Raw genomic sequence first — 18252 nt, forward strand, 5'->3', positions numbered from 1 at the left:
TTTTCTGATTGCAGCTTTATGCTCAATTAAACGTGTTTTAATATTTCTAGAAGTTTACCCAATGTAGCATTTGCCACACGGGCATTTTAATAAATAAATGGCATTACTCGAGCTGCAAGTAAAAAAGCCTCTAATATTTATTTTATGTCCTTTTGTAGGATGATAAATTATATCACCCTTGATGAGGTTACTACAATTTGTACATGACAGACACGGAAATGTGCCCTGTCTACGAGATGCAAGAAATGTTTGTCTAGCTTTCTTTTTTACAGTAATATCACTTTTAATCAATTTATCACCTAATGATTTACCCCTTTTATGTACATACATAGGTAATTGGGAAAACAATGCTCCATATTTTAGATCTGTTTTTAATAGATCCCAATATTTTTTTTGTAAACGCACATGGCCCCTGACTTCCATTTCAACTAAATTCTCTCAATAAAAGCCCAATGGCGCTCCTTCTCTTCTGAGCATTGTAGTTTGCTCGCAGAGCACTTTACATCCACATATGGGGTATTTTCCATACTCAAAAGAAATTGTGTTACAAATTTTTTGGGACTTGTTCTCCTATTACAGCGTTAAGGCTCACTGTACCACTTGTTACGTTCCCTGAGGGGTGTAGTTTCCAAAATAGTGTGCCATGTGGGTATTTCCATAAGGTATTTCCTTACTCGAGAGAAAATGAATTACAAGTTTTGGGGGGCCTTTTTACCTTTTACCCCTTGTAAAAATGAAAGAAATGGGGCTACAGTAACATGTTAGTGCAAAAAATGGAGATTTTGATTTTTCTCCTCCATTTTGCTGCTATTCCTGTGAAACTCCTAAAGGGTTAAACTTTTTGAATGTCATTTTGAATACTTTGAGGGGTGCAGTTTTCATAATGGGGTCCATTATAGGGGGATTTCCAACATAAAGACCCTCAAATTCACTTCTAAACTTAACTGGTCCCTGAAAATTCAGATTTTTGGGGAAAAATTGCTGCTATACTTTGAAGCCCTCTGATGTCTTCAAAAAGAAAAAACATGTCAACTTTATGATGCAAACATAAAGTAGACATAGTGTATATGTGAATCAATATGTAATTTATTTGACATGTCCCTTTTCCTTACAAGCAGAGTGCTTCAAAGTTAGAAAAATGCTACATTTTCTAATTTTTCCTGAAATTTTGGAATTTTTCACCAAGAAATTATGCAAGTATCGACGTAAATTTACCACTAACATAAAGTAGGATAAGTCACGAAAAAAAACTACCTCTGAATCAAATTTATAAGTAAAAGCATCCCAGAGTTATCAATGCATAAAGTGATAGAGGTCAGATTTGCAAAAAATGCTCCCGTCCTTAGGGTCATAATGGCTCCGTCCCCAAGGGGTTAAAGTCAGAACCTCTGCAACTATCAGCCATTTCAGTGCAAATCATAAATTTAAGTCTCAAATGTACAGGGTTCTCTCTCACTCCTGAGCCCTACTATGTGCCCGCAGAGCACTTTACGTCCACATATTGGGCATTCCGTAATCGGGAAAAATTGTGTTATATATTTTGGGTTTTTATTCCCTTCATCTTTTGTGAAAATGCATGTTAGCATAAAAAAATGTATTTCTTTACACTACCATGTTGGTGTAGCCCCCAAGTTTTACTTTTCATAAGGGGTACAGAAATAGCCCATATGTGGCCCTAAACTGTTGCCTTGCGCCATGTGCAACTGAGGACAAAATTAGGGAATTGCATAGGGGCGGCTGACAGTTGCACAGATTGTAAGGGTCTCGCATGGAGGGGGCGCGTCCTCCTCACATGCAACTTTAGGGCCCACTTGCAGCATGTAAAGTCGCCAAAATATAAACCTCCTCTATAGGTTGTGTACATTTCTGTGACCGGCGCAGGGGCAGCCGTGAAGCTGCCGAATTTACCAAGAGGCGAGCCCTTTTCATGGCCATAGAGTAAAGTAATTTTTTTTTTTTTTTTTTTAACTAGGCCCATATGCAGGATGAGGCCACAAACTTTGTTTGAGCCACCATCAAATTGACGAAGTCCTCACAAAAAAAAGGGGGGGGGGGTTGGGGTAAAGTCCATTTTAATGAGCACAGTGTGGTCAATTTGGATTCCTGGCCGATGAACAAAACCAGGAATCAATGGCTCATAACCGTCCAGAACTGGGGTGACTTATAAGGGGGGCAAGGAAAATTATACAGGGTCACTAGTATGGGAGACAGGGAAACTTTACTGGCATTGACCTGCAGCGCCACCTTCTAGGGGACTCATCATTACTGCATGATGAAAAGCATGAGGAGGTAGGAAGAAGGAAAGTGGGGGGTCTTCCTATTCTCCCTCACTGGTGGACTCTGTGTCTAAGACAAGAATGGGATTGGACTCTTACACCAAAAAAAATATGGCACTGTCTGCCAAAGTGGGAGTATCCAACTGTTGTAAAACTACAATGCCCAGCATGCATTGACAGTCAAAGGCTGTCCAGCCATGCTGGTAGCTGTAGTTTTGCAACAGTTGGGGAGGATGGGTTATGGGGGGGGGTAACTGTGTAAGTGTGTATATGTAGTTTTTACTCTTTATTTCCTGTAGGTGTAGTTTACACACCCAGCATGCAATTTGGCTGTCTGTGCATGCTGAGAATTTTACTTTTTCCAACAGCTGGAGGCACACTGGTTGGGAAACACTGCCCTAACTCAGTGTATACCAACCAGTGTGCCTCCAGCTGTTGCAAAACTATCATTCTCAACATGCACAGACAACTTTTGCAATAGTTGGAAGCACACTGGTTGGGAAACACTGCCATAACTCAGTGTATCCCAACCAGTGTGCCTCCAGCTGTTGCAAAACTACAATTCTCAGCATGCACAGACAACTTTTGCAACAGCTGGAAGCACACTGGTTGGGAAACACTGAGTTAGGGAAGTTTTCCAAACTAATGTGCCTTCAGCTGTTGCAAAACCACAACTCCCGGCATGCAAAGACAGTCAAAGGGCATGATGGGAGTTGTAGCTATATAGATAAAAAGCTAGAGGCACACTTTTTTAAATTAATCAAACTGTCCCTGTCAAACCCACTCTGTCCCTTACCTTATGGCAGATCCCGGGTCCAGAGCCTCTGGATCGTTGGTCTGGAGCATCAGGAACTTCAACATAATCCCAGCACCCTGCTCCTTCTTCTGGACCACGATGGGCCGGGCAGAGCGGTGATTTGAATCTTTCACCCGGCACCGAAATTGGTCAGGTAGTCCCCGACCAACCAATAACGGTTATCTCTCATGATGCTGAAGGGTGATTCGTGCTGTCTCGGAAAGCCCCAATCCACCCTCATCTTTCGTGCCACTGGCTCGGGACCCCCCTAGGTGATGAGCCGGGATGCCTGCTGTGCAAAAACAGCAGTCATTCTGAACATCTTGCGGCTAGTGGCAGAGATCGGAAGAATGCAGGCCTTAAAGCTCAGTCACTGAGGGCGTACCTGTATGTCCTAAACAGGTTAACTTGCAGCAACAGATGCCACAACTAATGACAAAAGTGCATCAGTTGGCATCAATTGTTTAGGATCCGGCGTTCATTAATTGTGTATGCTAGACGGGATAAGACACATTATGTATTCCCCTGTCTGGCATCAATGTGTCCTGTTTCTCTGCCCGGCATCCAACTTGAGATGCTGGATGAATGTGAACTGTTCTATTCAAATGAACGGCATTAGTTCTACAGTAAGTTTCACTTTGACACTTTTTCTACAGCGCCAAAGAAAAATGCCTTCCGATGAGCCAGATATGTAATGGGGGTCTTAGATAGTTCACATTCATGCCTATTACATGTACAAAGTTGGTTTAAAAGTATCTATGTATCCATGTGCATGATACCTTATTTAACATAATTGCAAAATATTAAAAGAAAAAATGTCTTAAAATCATTCAACCTGGCAAAAATGCACACAGTCCAATAGGTTTAAGGTTTAAGAATATCTTTACCTACTTCAGGAAAACAGAACATTATAAGTTAACAGAAAAATATTTATAGGGAGAACCCTGTGTCCTTAATAATGGCTCTCAGTGGCATGAAATTACCTAGGGATTATGCTGTCAAAGTGCCATGCAAACCTGCTGAATTGGACTACTCATTCAGCACGCAGATTTGTGAGAAATAGCAGACACAAGGTAAAATAAATGTACCAATACCCTAGGGTGACCGCACATAACCAGCCATATGAACAGAGAGCTTTCTTACAAAAAATACACACATTATATAAATATATATATATATATATATATATATATTAGGAGGTACTGTTCTGTACTAAAAATATTCTAATCTGAATATTACCAATTTATGTATAATTACTATAAAATGTAGCAATGTCAATGTGAATTCCTGAACAACTCCATTCAGTTCTCTTAGGAGAAGATGTGACGTACAAATGTCATGTAGCATTTGCTAACATCTATAAATCCATGTACAGAAGAGAAAAAAAACGAACAAAAAACAAACTAGTAAAAAAAACTACAGGATGGAATTACGAAAATGCCATTAAAATGTATTGCACTGCAATATTTGCAGACTTTCACTGGAATCCACAACACAACTGACCATGGCCTAAATGAATAAAATGACTCATCAAGGTAGTGGCACATATAACAGTTATTAAATTCAGAAAAAAAAATGAAAAAAGTAAAGGTAAACTTTTCACACTGCTCCATGACTTCAACCAATTGCTGAGTCCATAATCTGCTACATATGGCAAGTGCTTAAACATATGCCCTTGGCGGTGAAAGAGTTAAAGGGGTACTCCAGAGGGGGAGGGGGGGGGGGATTCACAGCAACTGGTGCCATAAATTTAGACAGATTTGTAAATTATTTCTATTGAAAATCTTAAGCCTTCCAGTACTTATCAGCTGCTGCATGCTCCAGAGCAAGTGGTGTGAAATAACCTGCATCTGTGGCATAATATTAAATTATGTAGTAAAGGTACATATTCTTTAGTGCTTAGCTATGGGGATTTGCTCCTGCTCTTGACAGTTCCTGACATGGACAGAGGTGTCAGCAGAGAGCACTGTGGTCAGACTGGAAAGAACTACACAACTTCCTCTGTAGTATACAGCAGCTGATAAGTCCTGAAAGGATTAAGATTTTTAAAAGTAATTTACAAATCTAAATAGCTTTTTAGCACCAACTGATTTTTTTAAAAAAAATATTTTCCTCTGGAGCACACCTTTAAACACTTTACAAAGCTGTTCACCGTTAATGTCGTAGTAATGTCACTTTTTTTTGCAGTGATTTCTGTAATCACAAGAAAAGGTTGGCGGTCTCGATGTGATTTTGGAAAACTGTTGCAAAAACCGTGATGTTACTTCAACATTACCGTGTGAATAGAGTTAACAGAGATGGGTTGCTCATTCATTGCTCTTACTATTAGTCAGAACAGAGAGCCGCTACAAAGACTGTCTTTCCTTTGGAACGCCTTGAACTTTCATGCATTAAAATCATGGACTGCATAATATATTTCCAAGGTGCTTGTGCTCTAAGACAAATGAACACTTGCAGTTGCCTTTTGTGCCAGATTACAGCTGGAGTTTGGGGGTCCAAGCAGCAAGAAAACCTTGTGCTTATTTTTCGGAGACTTTTGCTGTGAAAGTGGAGGGGAAAGTTTCTAGCAACGTGACAGGGCCTTCGCTAAAATAGTCATAGTCCCAGACTTAAAGGGGTACTCCGGTGAAAAACTTTTTTTTTTTTTTAATCAACTGGTGCCAGAAAGTTAAACAGATTTGTAAATTACTTCTATTAAAAAATCTTAATCCTTCCTGTACTTATTAGCTGCTGAATACTACAGTGGAAATTATTTTCTTTGTGAAACACAGAGCTGTCTGCTGACATCATGACCACAGTGTTCTCTGCTGACATCTCTGTCCATTTTAGGAACTGTCCAGAGCAGCATATGTTTGCTATGGAGATTTCCTTTTACTCTGGACAGTTTATAAAATGGACAGAGATGTCAGCAGAGAGCACTGTGCTCGTGATTCAGCAGACAGCTCTGTGTTTCAAACGGAAAAGAATTTCCACTGTAGTGTTCAGCAGCTAATAAGTACGGGTAGGATTAAGATTTTTTAATAGAAGTAATTTACAAACCTGTTGAACTTTCTGGCACCAGTTGATAAAAAAAAAATAAAAAATAAATGTTTCACCGGAGTACCCCTTTAATGTTTTTTCAATAAAGTTAACAGGAAGAGGTTAAAGTATGGCAAAACATCTCCTTAGTGGCACCATTCTTATTTAGGATAACATTGAGAAAATAAGTTTGGCAGATGTACAAATGCATACAATTTTGGAATCGAACATTGAGTAGCCAATATGATTTCTGTCTTTGCATATAGATTATTATTATAAAAATGGATTGTATAAAGCTGCCACTTTAATAGAATTGCTGCTGCTTGAAAATGTATTGTTGTTGTGGTTCCATACTGTTTGGTCAGGTCGTGTTTATACAAGATCCCACAATAAATTGTCCCTTAAATGCAGCTTAACACAGTAGAAAATCACAGCACGATTGTAAGCATCAATAAGCAGCTGAAATGCATCCTGCCAATCTGCTGCATGTAAACAAAAGCTTGACTTTTTGTTGTTGTGGTTTTGATTCACATTGAGACAGCAGTAACAGAAATAAATAGAACAAAGCATACAATTGTTTTTAGACAATATTAGAAGTTGTATTTTCCCAACAGTTGGGGAGAAGGTATTTTGTATCAAATCAAATTCTTATTCCTGCATCAAATTTTATTTCCTATCATTAACAACACCAACAAGGGAATTACTTTGTCATTTTAGCTGTGGAACTAGAATTTTAATAATTCATGAAAAATATCATCTAAATGTCTCAACCCCAGACAACAGAGTTGGACAATGGCAATGTTATGTGACTTGCTAAAGCCTGCCTTATACAGAATAGCAAGAGATGCTGCATTGGCATGCATTGAAAACAGGGCCAAGACAAAGGGGTAGGCAACTGACTAGGGCACCACATTTGTATGGGCATGAGAGGGGAAAATACTATTTAAATGTGCTGCATGAGCCACTTGTTCTGCTGCCCTCCCTGCAGTCATCATACTCATTTGAGTGCACAGACTTTTCTGCACCCACAGTGCTGATACAGCAGATAGGAGTGAGCACGCTAACAGTATCTTATGGCCATTCTTCCACGTCTATCGACCCAGTGACTGAGGTCTGGAGGAGATGCAGCCACAAGATGCATCTGTCGGTGTGCTCAGCTGTGTGTAACAGTCAGTATTGCACCCTTGCCCTAATTTACCCTTATAGGCAGCACTTGAAGCCTACTGGGAGAATCTATCCAACTACAGGGGACAGCTATCCATCTACAGCTACAGATTCTTCTGAGATGCACAGTGGCTGGAAGAAGTCATCATGGCAATTTGGCCTGGACAGAGAAGGAAAGGAAAAAGAACAATTCAAAAAAAAAAAAAAAAGACACCCCTGTAAGTGCCTTAATGTACAATGTAATCATCTATACGGTCTGGTATCTATCACTAAAAGGGGAATTTTTCTCTTTGTTTAATTTGTTCCTGCTTGTAACAGTGGAGGTATTATTCAGTATTAATGGTCATGATGTGGCGGTATAGTTTTGCCATGTATAGAAGTATTATAGATAATATTTGTTTCGGTATACAGAGTTTCGTCAGTAACAGTTAATGATAATATTGGCTCCTTGTATACTGTTTACTAGTATTACAAGTAAAACCTTAGCGGACACCTCCCAGTAGGGGACTCCCCCAATAGCAGACAGTTTTTTATTCCCCGGCAGAGTCCCATAATACTTAAAAGGGTACTCCACTGACCAGCATTCAGAACATTTAGTTCTGAACATTGTGCATGCTCTGCAGGGGTCAGCCACGCCCCTCGTGATGTCACACCACGCCCCCTCAATGCAAGTCTATGGAGGGGGCGTGGCAGACGTCACACCCCCTCCCATAGACTTGCATTGAGGGGGTGTAACAGCACATCATGAGGGGCGTGGCCGACCCCCGCAGCGCGCACACATCGTTAGGAATTAAATGTTCCAAATGCTGGTCAGTGGAGTACCCCTTTAATGTATTTGCACCCTCCGAATAGGGAACAGTCCCAATGGCCTACAGTGTGGATCAAAAGTTTGGGCACCCCAGGTAAAAATTTTTATTAATGTGCATAAAGAAGCCAAGGAAAGATGGAAAAATCTCCAAAAGGCATCAAATTACAGATTAGACATTTTTATAATATGTCAACAAAAGTTAGATTTTATTTCCATCATTTACACTTTCAAAATAACAGAAAACAAAAAAATGGCGTCTGGAAAAGTTTGGGCACCCTCCAGAATTTATAGCATGCACTGCCCCCTTTGCAAAGCTGAGACCTCCCAGTGTCATGAATTGTTCTCAATCATCATCTGGGAAGACCAGGTGATGTCAATCTCAAAGGTTTTAAATACCCAGACTCATCTGACCTTGCCCCAACAATCAGCACCATGGGTTGTTCGAAGCAGTTGTCTAGAAATCTGAAACTGAAAATAGTTGACACTCACAAAGCTGGAGAAGGCTATAAGAAGATAGCAAAACATTTTCAGATGTCAATATCCTCTGTTCGGAATGTAATTAAGAAATGGCAGTCATCAGGAACAGTGGAAGTTAAAGCAAGATCCGGAAGACCAAGAAAAATAGACAGAACAGCTCGCAGGATTGTGAGAAAAACAATTCAAAACCCACGTTTGACTGCACAATCCCTCCAGAAAGATCTGGCAGACACTGGAGTTGTGGTACACTATTACACTATAAAGAGATACTTGTACAAATATGGTCTTCATGGAAGAGAAATCAGAAGAAAACCTCTTCTACGTCCTCACCACAAAAATCAGCATTTGAACTTTGCAAATGAACATATAGACAAGCCTGATGCATTTTGGAAACAAGCTCTGTGGACCGATGAGGTTAAAATTGAACTTTTTGGCCGGAATGAGCAAAGGTACGTTTGGAGAAGAAGGGGAACAGAATTTAACGAAAAGAACCTCTGTCCAACTGTTAAGCATGGGGGTGGATCAATCATGCTTTGGGGTTGTATTGCAGCCAGTGGCACAGGGAACATCTCACGAGTAGAAGGAAAAATGGATTCAATAACATTTCAGCAAATTTTGGATGCTAACTTGATGCAATCTGTGAAAAAGCTGAAGTTAAAGAGAGGATGGCTTCTACAAATGGATAATGATCCTAAACACACCTCGAAATCCAAGGGGGATTACATAAAGAGGCGTAAACTGAAGGTTTTGTCATTGCCTTCACAATCTCCTGACCTCAACATAATTGAAAATCTATGGATAGACTTTAAAAGAGCAGTGCGTGACAGACAGCACAGAAATCTCAAAGAACTGGAAGACTTTTGTAAGGAAGAATGGGCAAAGATACCTCAAACAAGAATTGAAAGACTATTGGCTGGCTACAAAAAGCATTTACAAGCTGTGATACTTGCCAAAGGGGGCAGTACAAGATATTAACTCTGCGTTCCACAAGGCGGAAATATAAACTGAGCCTGCGAACTCCTGGCTCAGCCTTACTGAAAGTGTAATCCTGTGCGCGTCAAAGGCCGGAAGTGGCATCTTGTGCAGGCGCGAGATAGTTCCCCACTACATTATATAATAGCAGCGAGGTAGTGCGCATAGTCTGCGTACCACGTTGCACTCCAGCCTGTGGAAGTGACGGGATGATGTATGTGGTATGCGTGTCAAAATGCGTTCCAATATGGTACGCATGCTCATACCAGCACCGGCATCTCCTGTGCTGTTGATAGTTATGCGCATACCCTGCGTGTCAAGATGTACTCCAATCCAGGGCACACGTGCATACTGATATCCTCTGCACTGTAAACTAAGATGTGCATAAACAGTGTGTCGCGATGTGCTCTACAATACTGATATTGTGAGTGGGATTATTACACTTGCAAATCGTCCCACAAGCAGGTAAGTAGCTCAAGTAGTGGAACTCAGGGAAAACATACTAAATTAAAAGCCATTGATCTATTTAGGGGGGAAAAATCATTTAAAGGGTCCCAGCTGATAAATGAGAGGTATATTGACATGGTCCTTATGATCACGAGCCATTAGATATGACACAGAACCAATGGCGGATGCGAACACACCTGAAAGGGGACAAAACACTCCCATTAGGGGGCAACCAGGCTTATGTGCTGGCCCTACCTTGTACACAGGGTTGACATCAGGGGGTACAGCCAATACCCCAGTAAGGGGCCTAGGCTCCCGCTGCACCCCCCTGCAGAAACCCCAGCACAGAAGCAGAAGACCAATGTTTAAACAGTCGTCTCCTGATTCTGTTCATCCACTGGCCACATCATTCACCCCCTCCTTCCCTGATCCCCCAGTGTCACTTTATTTCCCTTGTGTCAAATCATCCCTCCCATTTATTACCCCCTATGCCACATAATTTCCTCTTGATCCCCCCCTCATGCTATGTCCTTACCCCTTTATCACCCTCTGTGCAAATTCATCACCCCCTCTTTACCACCCCCTGTGCCATTTCTTCCCCTGTTTATTCCCTGTTCTATGTTATAAAGAGAGGGTGATGAATTTACACAGAGGGTAATAAAGGAGGGAATGATTGATACAGGGGGATCAAGAGGAATTATGTGGCACAGGGGATAAGGGGGGATAAGTTTGCACAATGCACGGGGGAATAAGATGGCACAGGGTATAAAGGGGGATGAAATTATACAGGGGAGGGATGAGGGGTGATTAAATGGCACTGGGAGATTCTACTGTAATATAGCTTTTTAGGATGTTTTATAGGTAATTACACTCTGGAGTGAGTACAGTACAGTATTCGGTCATTTAGAAAGATTTTTGAGCCTTTTTTCCCAATAGGGGATATCTGTCAATAGCGGACACTTTTTTTTATTCCCCGTGAGTGTCCTCTATTGGGAGATTCTACTGTTTTTGGTAACTATTATTTGGATGTATACTTTTTTTGAACTTTTTTATGCAGTGTTATAGCCCCCTCTAGAGGCTGTAACATTGCATATACTGATTGCAGGCACTGTTCAATGCATTGCCATAGGAATGCATTGATCAGTGTTTTCTGCCTTTGATTGCTCAAGCCTGGATTTCAGGCTTTGAGCAATCAAACGCCGATCGGACAGTCGGGAAGAAGGTAAGACACCTCCCGCTGTCCTCTCAGCTGTTCGGGATGCTGCAATTACACCGTGGCGGTCCCGAACAGCTCCGCTGAGCTAAATAGCAGTGTATTCTCCCGTTTTAAATGCTGCAATCAACTTTGATCACGGCGTCTAAAGGGTTAATACCAAACAGCAGCCCGATCGGCGATGTCTGGTATTAGCCGCGGGTCCTGGTTGCTGATATCAATCGGGACCCCGCAGATACAAAGTGTAAATATATGTAATTAAGGTCATTAAGAGGTTAAATGCAAAGACAAAAGGGAAAAAAGAGGGAACACGCGCCCCTAGTGTGATACGTTTATAGACAGTGAATAAGTGCAATAAAGGTCACACTTACCACAATGTGTTGCGCTAAGGGCACAACACCATACAGCGTATTAATCAGGTTAGGTTGTCAGCAGCCACGATCCTCCGGTCTATCCTGGTTCACCATTCCAAATAGCATCAATGAAAAATAGCAAACATGGATCTTTGCAGGCGCATGGACAGCAGTGGATAAAAGTTCATGGAGTCTTCAATACATATAGATGTTTATTTTAAGCACATAAAAGCAACGAGTTTCCTGCCCGAAGCGGGCACTTCATCAGGCAAGTGTGCATGTATACAGGTATCAGAGAAAGCACATTTAAATAGACGGTCCCTACGTATAATCAAAAGGTCAAATCAATTAAGCTATTCTGGACAGGATTACGGAGTCCAGGTGAACACAGTTACGTAACAAAAACATCATACAAATGTCTAAACAAACTTATCACAGATAGAGGTATTATAGTCTCTAGTGGATACAGAGACACAGAAAGTTATAAAATCAAGAAAAAAGGAAAATATGATAGCCGCAGAATCTCCAAGCACTGGCTAGCGGACGGGTTTAGGTTCCGGCTGCCCAGTACTGGGGTAGTCTGATTTTATGAATGAGGGACGCTACAGATACTTTAGCGAGGCTGAGAGTGGGCGGGGCCCATGCATGCACTGGCTGAATATGGATTAATGAATGAACGGCGCTATAGATCCTGTGGCGAAGCTAGTGGTAGGTGGAATAGAAAACACACACTGGCTGGATAGAGAGCAGTGATCATGCGCTAATATTAATTTGAGAAATATAGATGGAAAAAACATGTGCTCCGCTAGTTATAGGGGAGCCGGCAGAAAGCTGAGAGTTGCAGGTGAGAAACACTGAGACAAACCCCGATGAATAAAAAGGGTAGTAACCCCTAGCAACCAGGTAATGGTAATTGAAAATCTAAAATCGGGTCTAATGTGGTAAAATCTAATATAGTCTATAGCCTAATGTAATAGACTGGAGGAGCACAGCTCACAAGACTGATGATTGGTACTGTTAAATTCAAAACACATGCATCAACCATAGGCAACAATAATAAACCAGAATAAAAACAATAAAGCTGAGAAAAAGATGCTAGCGTGCCATAGGTAGTAGACACAGGGATATTGGTACGTATGTATATGTCTCACTCCATATATATTATAAATAACATTTCAGTATTAGAGGGGTGTGTATATATATATATATATATATATATATATATATGTTCTTTGATGGTAGAACCATCTCAAAGGCTAAAAATAGGTTAAGGACCTATATAGTGGGATAGATTAAGAGGTTAAAGGGAATCTGTTAGCTCCATACAGCGAGCCATTTTCACAGTCTGCCAAGTATACATGTCACACAGGGCTGAATCGTGATATGAATGAGCCCTAGAGGGCACTGCACAGAATGTATATAGGATATCACAGGCTCTAGTTATGCTGAGTGTATAAAATATGATATGTCAATTAAAATGAGCACAAAATAGATAAATTTAGAATTTGAATAGAATCAATTACGTCTATTGAACAAAGAGAACAAGTGAAAACGCAGGCGATAATTGGAGTTAAGACTGTAATTAAAATAATCTACTTTGAAACATGCAAAATTGTTAACAGCAGCAAAAAATAGCTAAAAAAGAGTGTCCCAAAAATAACAAAAACAGCTGCAGGCATTCATGAGAGAAGTTATGTTGTGTGGCAAAGCATAAACGATATTAATTAATGAGATATTGTAAGAAGATACATTTCTGTTTCTTTACTGCATTTTTGCTGCTCCTCATCTACTTAGAGGGTTGTTTGCAAATAACATAAGGAAAGTTTACACAGAAGTAAATCCTCAATGAATATTTAAAATATAAGAAACTCTACTGAACTTTCACATAAAAAGTTGCAATGGAGGTTTGAACTTTTCTGAACAAAGAGCGAAGTAGCTAGAGATCTACAGCAAGAAATAGGTCAATAATACTAGCCTATTTTGAGGACACTTAGAGAGCACTATTCACAAGATTTTGCTAGTTACATAAGGCAAGGCATAAATCTGACAGTATCCTGACAATCTTGTTGTTGAAGCTATATTCTTTTAGAATATCTAGGGATGTACCAATACTATTTGATTATTTTTAAGTACTCAACTATACCAATTTACAATACTTTTTTTTTTAACGTCACATGACAGCAGAGGTGGCTCTAGACTTAGGCAAAAGACAAATATGAGGACCTCACTGACATTCATGATTAAGGAAATCTCCCCTTATTAGGTAGAACCCCCCAGCAAGTAGATAGGTAGGGAATCCCCCTAATAAATAGAAGCCACGGTAATTTAGGTAATTCCACCCTCTTATTATTAGGTAAAAGCCACAGTAAGTAGGTAGAAAATTCCCCATTTAAAGAGAAGCGCCCAGAGGATACATAGGTAGAGAACTCTTCTTAATAGATAAAAGCCCTCATAAGATGCAGTAGGTAATTAAGGAATCTCCTTATTTGGTAGAAGTGCCCCATAGGTAGGTAGGGAATCCCGTTGTAAGGTTGAAGTCCACAGTAGCTAGGTAGGTAACACTCCCTTTATGTAGAAGCCCACAGCAGTTAGTCAGGTGATCTTATTTTAGGTAGATGCCCCCATTCAATATTTCCCCTTATAAGTCAACAACATAAAATAATAAACATTTCTCTCTACGTCCTTTAACATCAACACATAGGAGGACCTGCATCACAGCAGATAAGGGAGCAAACAATGAAAGGGCCTCAGCCCGAGAGTGTAGGAAAGGTGAGAGGAATGTTTAGATTTTTTTATGGTCTGCAGGTATCAGGATGGGTATCAGGGGCAATTGCATGAGTACAAGTACTTGTGCAAATGTTCAATATCGACGACAATACTGATACCAATATTGGTATCCCTGCAAATATCACTTGGTGGGCAATAACACAGTGCTTATTAGGATATCACCAAAGTCCAAGACTTTGCTAAAGCTGATCTAAAACTATTTAATAGCTTGCTTCGCTGACATCCAACCCACCCATGTTCACTCAGCTCAGTCAAGCATGTATGTCAATATCAATAAAAAGAGAAGAGACACTTCTTTTGGAGCAAGAAAGAATTGGGCATGTTAAAATCCAACATGCTCAACTCTTCCCCTGACATCTGTGCCCAAACACATTGGATCATTCACTGATGCTGTTGGCATGGTAAGTTCCACTGTCTTTTACATGGCTAGCTTTGGAAGGAGCCCCTCTTTAAAGGAGAGCTGCGTTGTAAGACACTTATCGCCATATGCAAGATAGAGGAGAAGTGTCTGATCGCGTTCTCCTGTACGGGGCACTGGCTCTGCCATGGCTTTCCCAATCAGGAGGTGTGGCAGCCGCAGCATAACGCTGCAGCCGACAAGCCCCCTCCATGAAGTGCTATGGGAGAGGCAGAGATGCATCCCAGCCTCTCCCATAGAGCTGAATGGGGGGTCGTCGACCTCACTCGCAACCACACACATCCTCTATCCTGCGCATGGGAGAGATAAGTGTCTTACACTGCTGCATTACTTTAACTTAGAATATGATCAACAATCATCATGCAACTAATCAACATGCAACGTCTTAGAGCATGTCTATGGGATCATCATGAAATGATATAGTAGTATTGGAAGCCCAGGATAATTAAATCAATAACAACTGCCCAGATATACCAAATAATTTCATTTTGTAATTCCTCTCATGACTAAATCTGTTAATACATACATATCAACATGTAAACAGTAAAAGATTTGAATACCTCAAAACACCACTGGTTTTTCTCCGTAACAACTACATATAGTATACAAGAAAACTTAAACATATATACAGCAGATGTGGATGGTATACAATACCAGTCCTCTTCCTCTTTCCATAGTTTTTCAATGTGCTTTGACTAGTTTCATGTCTTGTTTGAAGTATATATAAAATATTTAGAGAGCATGTACCTCATCAATATGCAACATCATTCAGAATAAAGTTTAATTTGAGATGCACAGAGGTGTAGAACTGAATAAAAAGTAGAGGGGTAGAAACACTAAAAAAAGATATGACAGTTATCAAAACAAATTGCTTAATTGTTTGACAGGCCTTACCAGACGAGACAGGTTAATAGGATGAGGAAATGACATATTGTGTGTCAAATTTCATCTCTGAACACAGGCTCTTTGGAGGAATATAAATAGTTCTACTTAAAGGAGTTCTCTAAGCTAAAACTTTTAACCCCTGCTGTGCCCGGGCTGTAAAACTATACATAATAAACTTTCACTTACCTGCCTACGATCCCCCGTTGTTCCAATATTGCCGTCCCGTTCTCCGGTCCTGGTGTCTTCCACTTCCTGGGGGTCGGTGACTTCACTCTGCGCTCAGCCTATCAGCGGCCGCAGCAATGTCCCGTAGCGGCCGCTAATAGGCTGAGCGCAGAGTGAAGTCACCAACCCGCAGGAAGAGGAAGCTGACAGGGACCGGAGCACGGGTGGCGCTATCGGAACAATGGGGGATTGTAGGCAGGTAAGTGAAAGTTTATTATGTATAGTTTTACAGCCCGGGCACAGCGGGGGATAAAATATTTCAGTTGGAGAACTCCTTTAAGCCCAATTCAAAATATGAGACTTCTATTACTACAATTTTTATATTGTCCTTCAAAGGTAAAGAGTGGGTGACAACCACACAGCCAAGAACCCCTGCTATTCCTATTCCAGTAGCACAACTACTCACATATAGAGTTTTAAATCTTTTATTCATGAGAAAACCTCAAATCTAAAAGGTTTTATGTGCATTTTACTGTATACCGTAGAACACCTAGGATCTCCTTATTTGGCTGTAATAGCTAAAATGACTCTTCAGACTCTCCTATACAAGACTAACTCTCCTCAGGATATGTTCAGCAGTCACATGACAATCATCAAATTTTCTCACCGGTGATTTTTCTGGTGATTTATACTTTTTATTCATTCTACCCTTATAGTAACAAAATGTAAGATCTTAATGCATAGACCTCCTGGGGAGCCTGTCATGGTCAATCAGCCAATCAGAAAAGACAGAGTAACAGGAGGAGGGGGAGGGCAAACGCATAAACAAATGATGAGGCAGGAGGAATTTCTCAAAGTACCTCAGACTGTATGCACTATAGCTAAGATGTAGTCACAGATCAATGGCTTGCCCTAATGGAGCAGAGGAACAAGCCTAAAAATAGTATATTAATTGATGAACTAAACTGATAAATGTAATGTACTGGTAAATGTGGAGTAATGTGAAGATGATTTCCAAAGAGGATTTGTAATATTGAACTGTGAAATTATACCCAATCCAGACAGCCACAAAATATGCCAGATCATCCTCCGAAGACCTTCAGGCCTCTCTAGATTTTTGTGATAAGAACTAAAATGAGAAACTCAGCTTGTCTATAAAAATGTACTAAAGTGTCTGGAAGAAGAGTAGAATGTAGGTAGCATTTATTGCTACATGTGTTGTGATAGATTACTAAGCTTAAATAGGCACTCTCATTAAAACTATTTTTTGCTATTGCACTCCTTATCGTAAATAAACTTTGTTTAAAAAACTGTTGTTCTCCCTACTTGTCCAGTGCACATTTCCCCCTATCTCAAATGCATAGACTTTGGACTCCTGCTGGCCTTGCAGAAATCCAAAATTAGGAAATACAGTCTGGAGTGCTGAGGGGTGTGTGTGCAGCCTTAGCCAATAATAGCTCATCTCACACTGAACTGCTCTGGGCTGTGTGTAGCAGAGTGAGGGAGGAAGTTCTCCCCTGTATGGCTTCAGATCATGTTACGCCTGCTGGGGAACACCCCTTCCCAGTCTGTGAATCTGACTGAGACTGAACATAGGTAGAAAACTAAAAAAAATTATATAAATAATGGCAGGGGGTGGTTTAACATGATGGGGCAGTGAACTGGGAGAATTATAAAATGTAACAAGATCATGAGAGGTACTCTTTAAGGGGGTTCCTACTTTTTCCCCAAATCCTGTTGATTTTCCAAATAAAAGCAAATGGCTCTGAATACATTTTACTAATAAGTGGCTGTCTATGCACTACAGATGGAAACCTATGCCAGCTGTAAGAATAGGTAGTCAACAGAGAAAAAACGTATTACACAAGTCATACCATCCTGGAAGCAATCACTAGGAAATAAGAATTCAAAAGCTAAAACTATAGCTTAACCTATATCCATAATTTTAGAGGGATATTTTAAAGAGGACCTGTGGTTAACCCAAAACATATTTGGGGATAATTATCATAACCTGTGCAGAGGAAAAGTTGTCCAGTTGCCCATAGCAACCAATCAGATCGCTTCTTTCATTTTTAAAGAGGCCTGTGAAAAATAAGAAGCAATCTGATTGGTTGCTTTAGGCATCTGGTCAACTTTTCTTCTGCACAGGTTTTGCTAAATCTCTCCATTGAGATTTTACTGTAATTAAATATCTTAAGGTGTCCTGATTCCACATCTTTTAATGGTTTCTTGATGTGCTATGTCTTTCAGAGAGCAGAGTGCTCACCCCAACTGGCAGAATAGTTACATTAATTTTCATATTTATGAAAGGGCCGGCTAACTGTTAGTTTCTCTTTAATAGTAAAAACAGAAAGTGATGGATAAAATTAAATTCACACTCATCAGACAAATTTCCTAAATTATCAGACAAACTCACATATCTCGGGAATGGGGGGGGGGGGGGGCGTATCAAGAAACTGTAAAATGTTGTGTG

At 40.4% G+C, this 18252-nt stretch overlaps 1 protein-coding gene across 3 annotated transcripts in view; it reads right to left on the reverse strand.

The window, feature by feature from the left end:
- Positions 1-18252, reverse strand: part of RNGTT (RNA guanylyltransferase and 5'-phosphatase) — a 502134-nt gene that overhangs the window by 171992 nt on the left and 311890 nt on the right. The gene's annotated exons all lie outside the window — the stretch shown is intronic.

This window comes from Hyla sarda, chromosome 3 (genome assembly GCF_029499605.1).
Source record: "Hyla sarda isolate aHylSar1 chromosome 3, aHylSar1.hap1, whole genome shotgun sequence".
NCBI classification, from domain to species: domain Eukaryota; kingdom Metazoa; phylum Chordata; class Amphibia; order Anura; family Hylidae; genus Hyla; species Hyla sarda.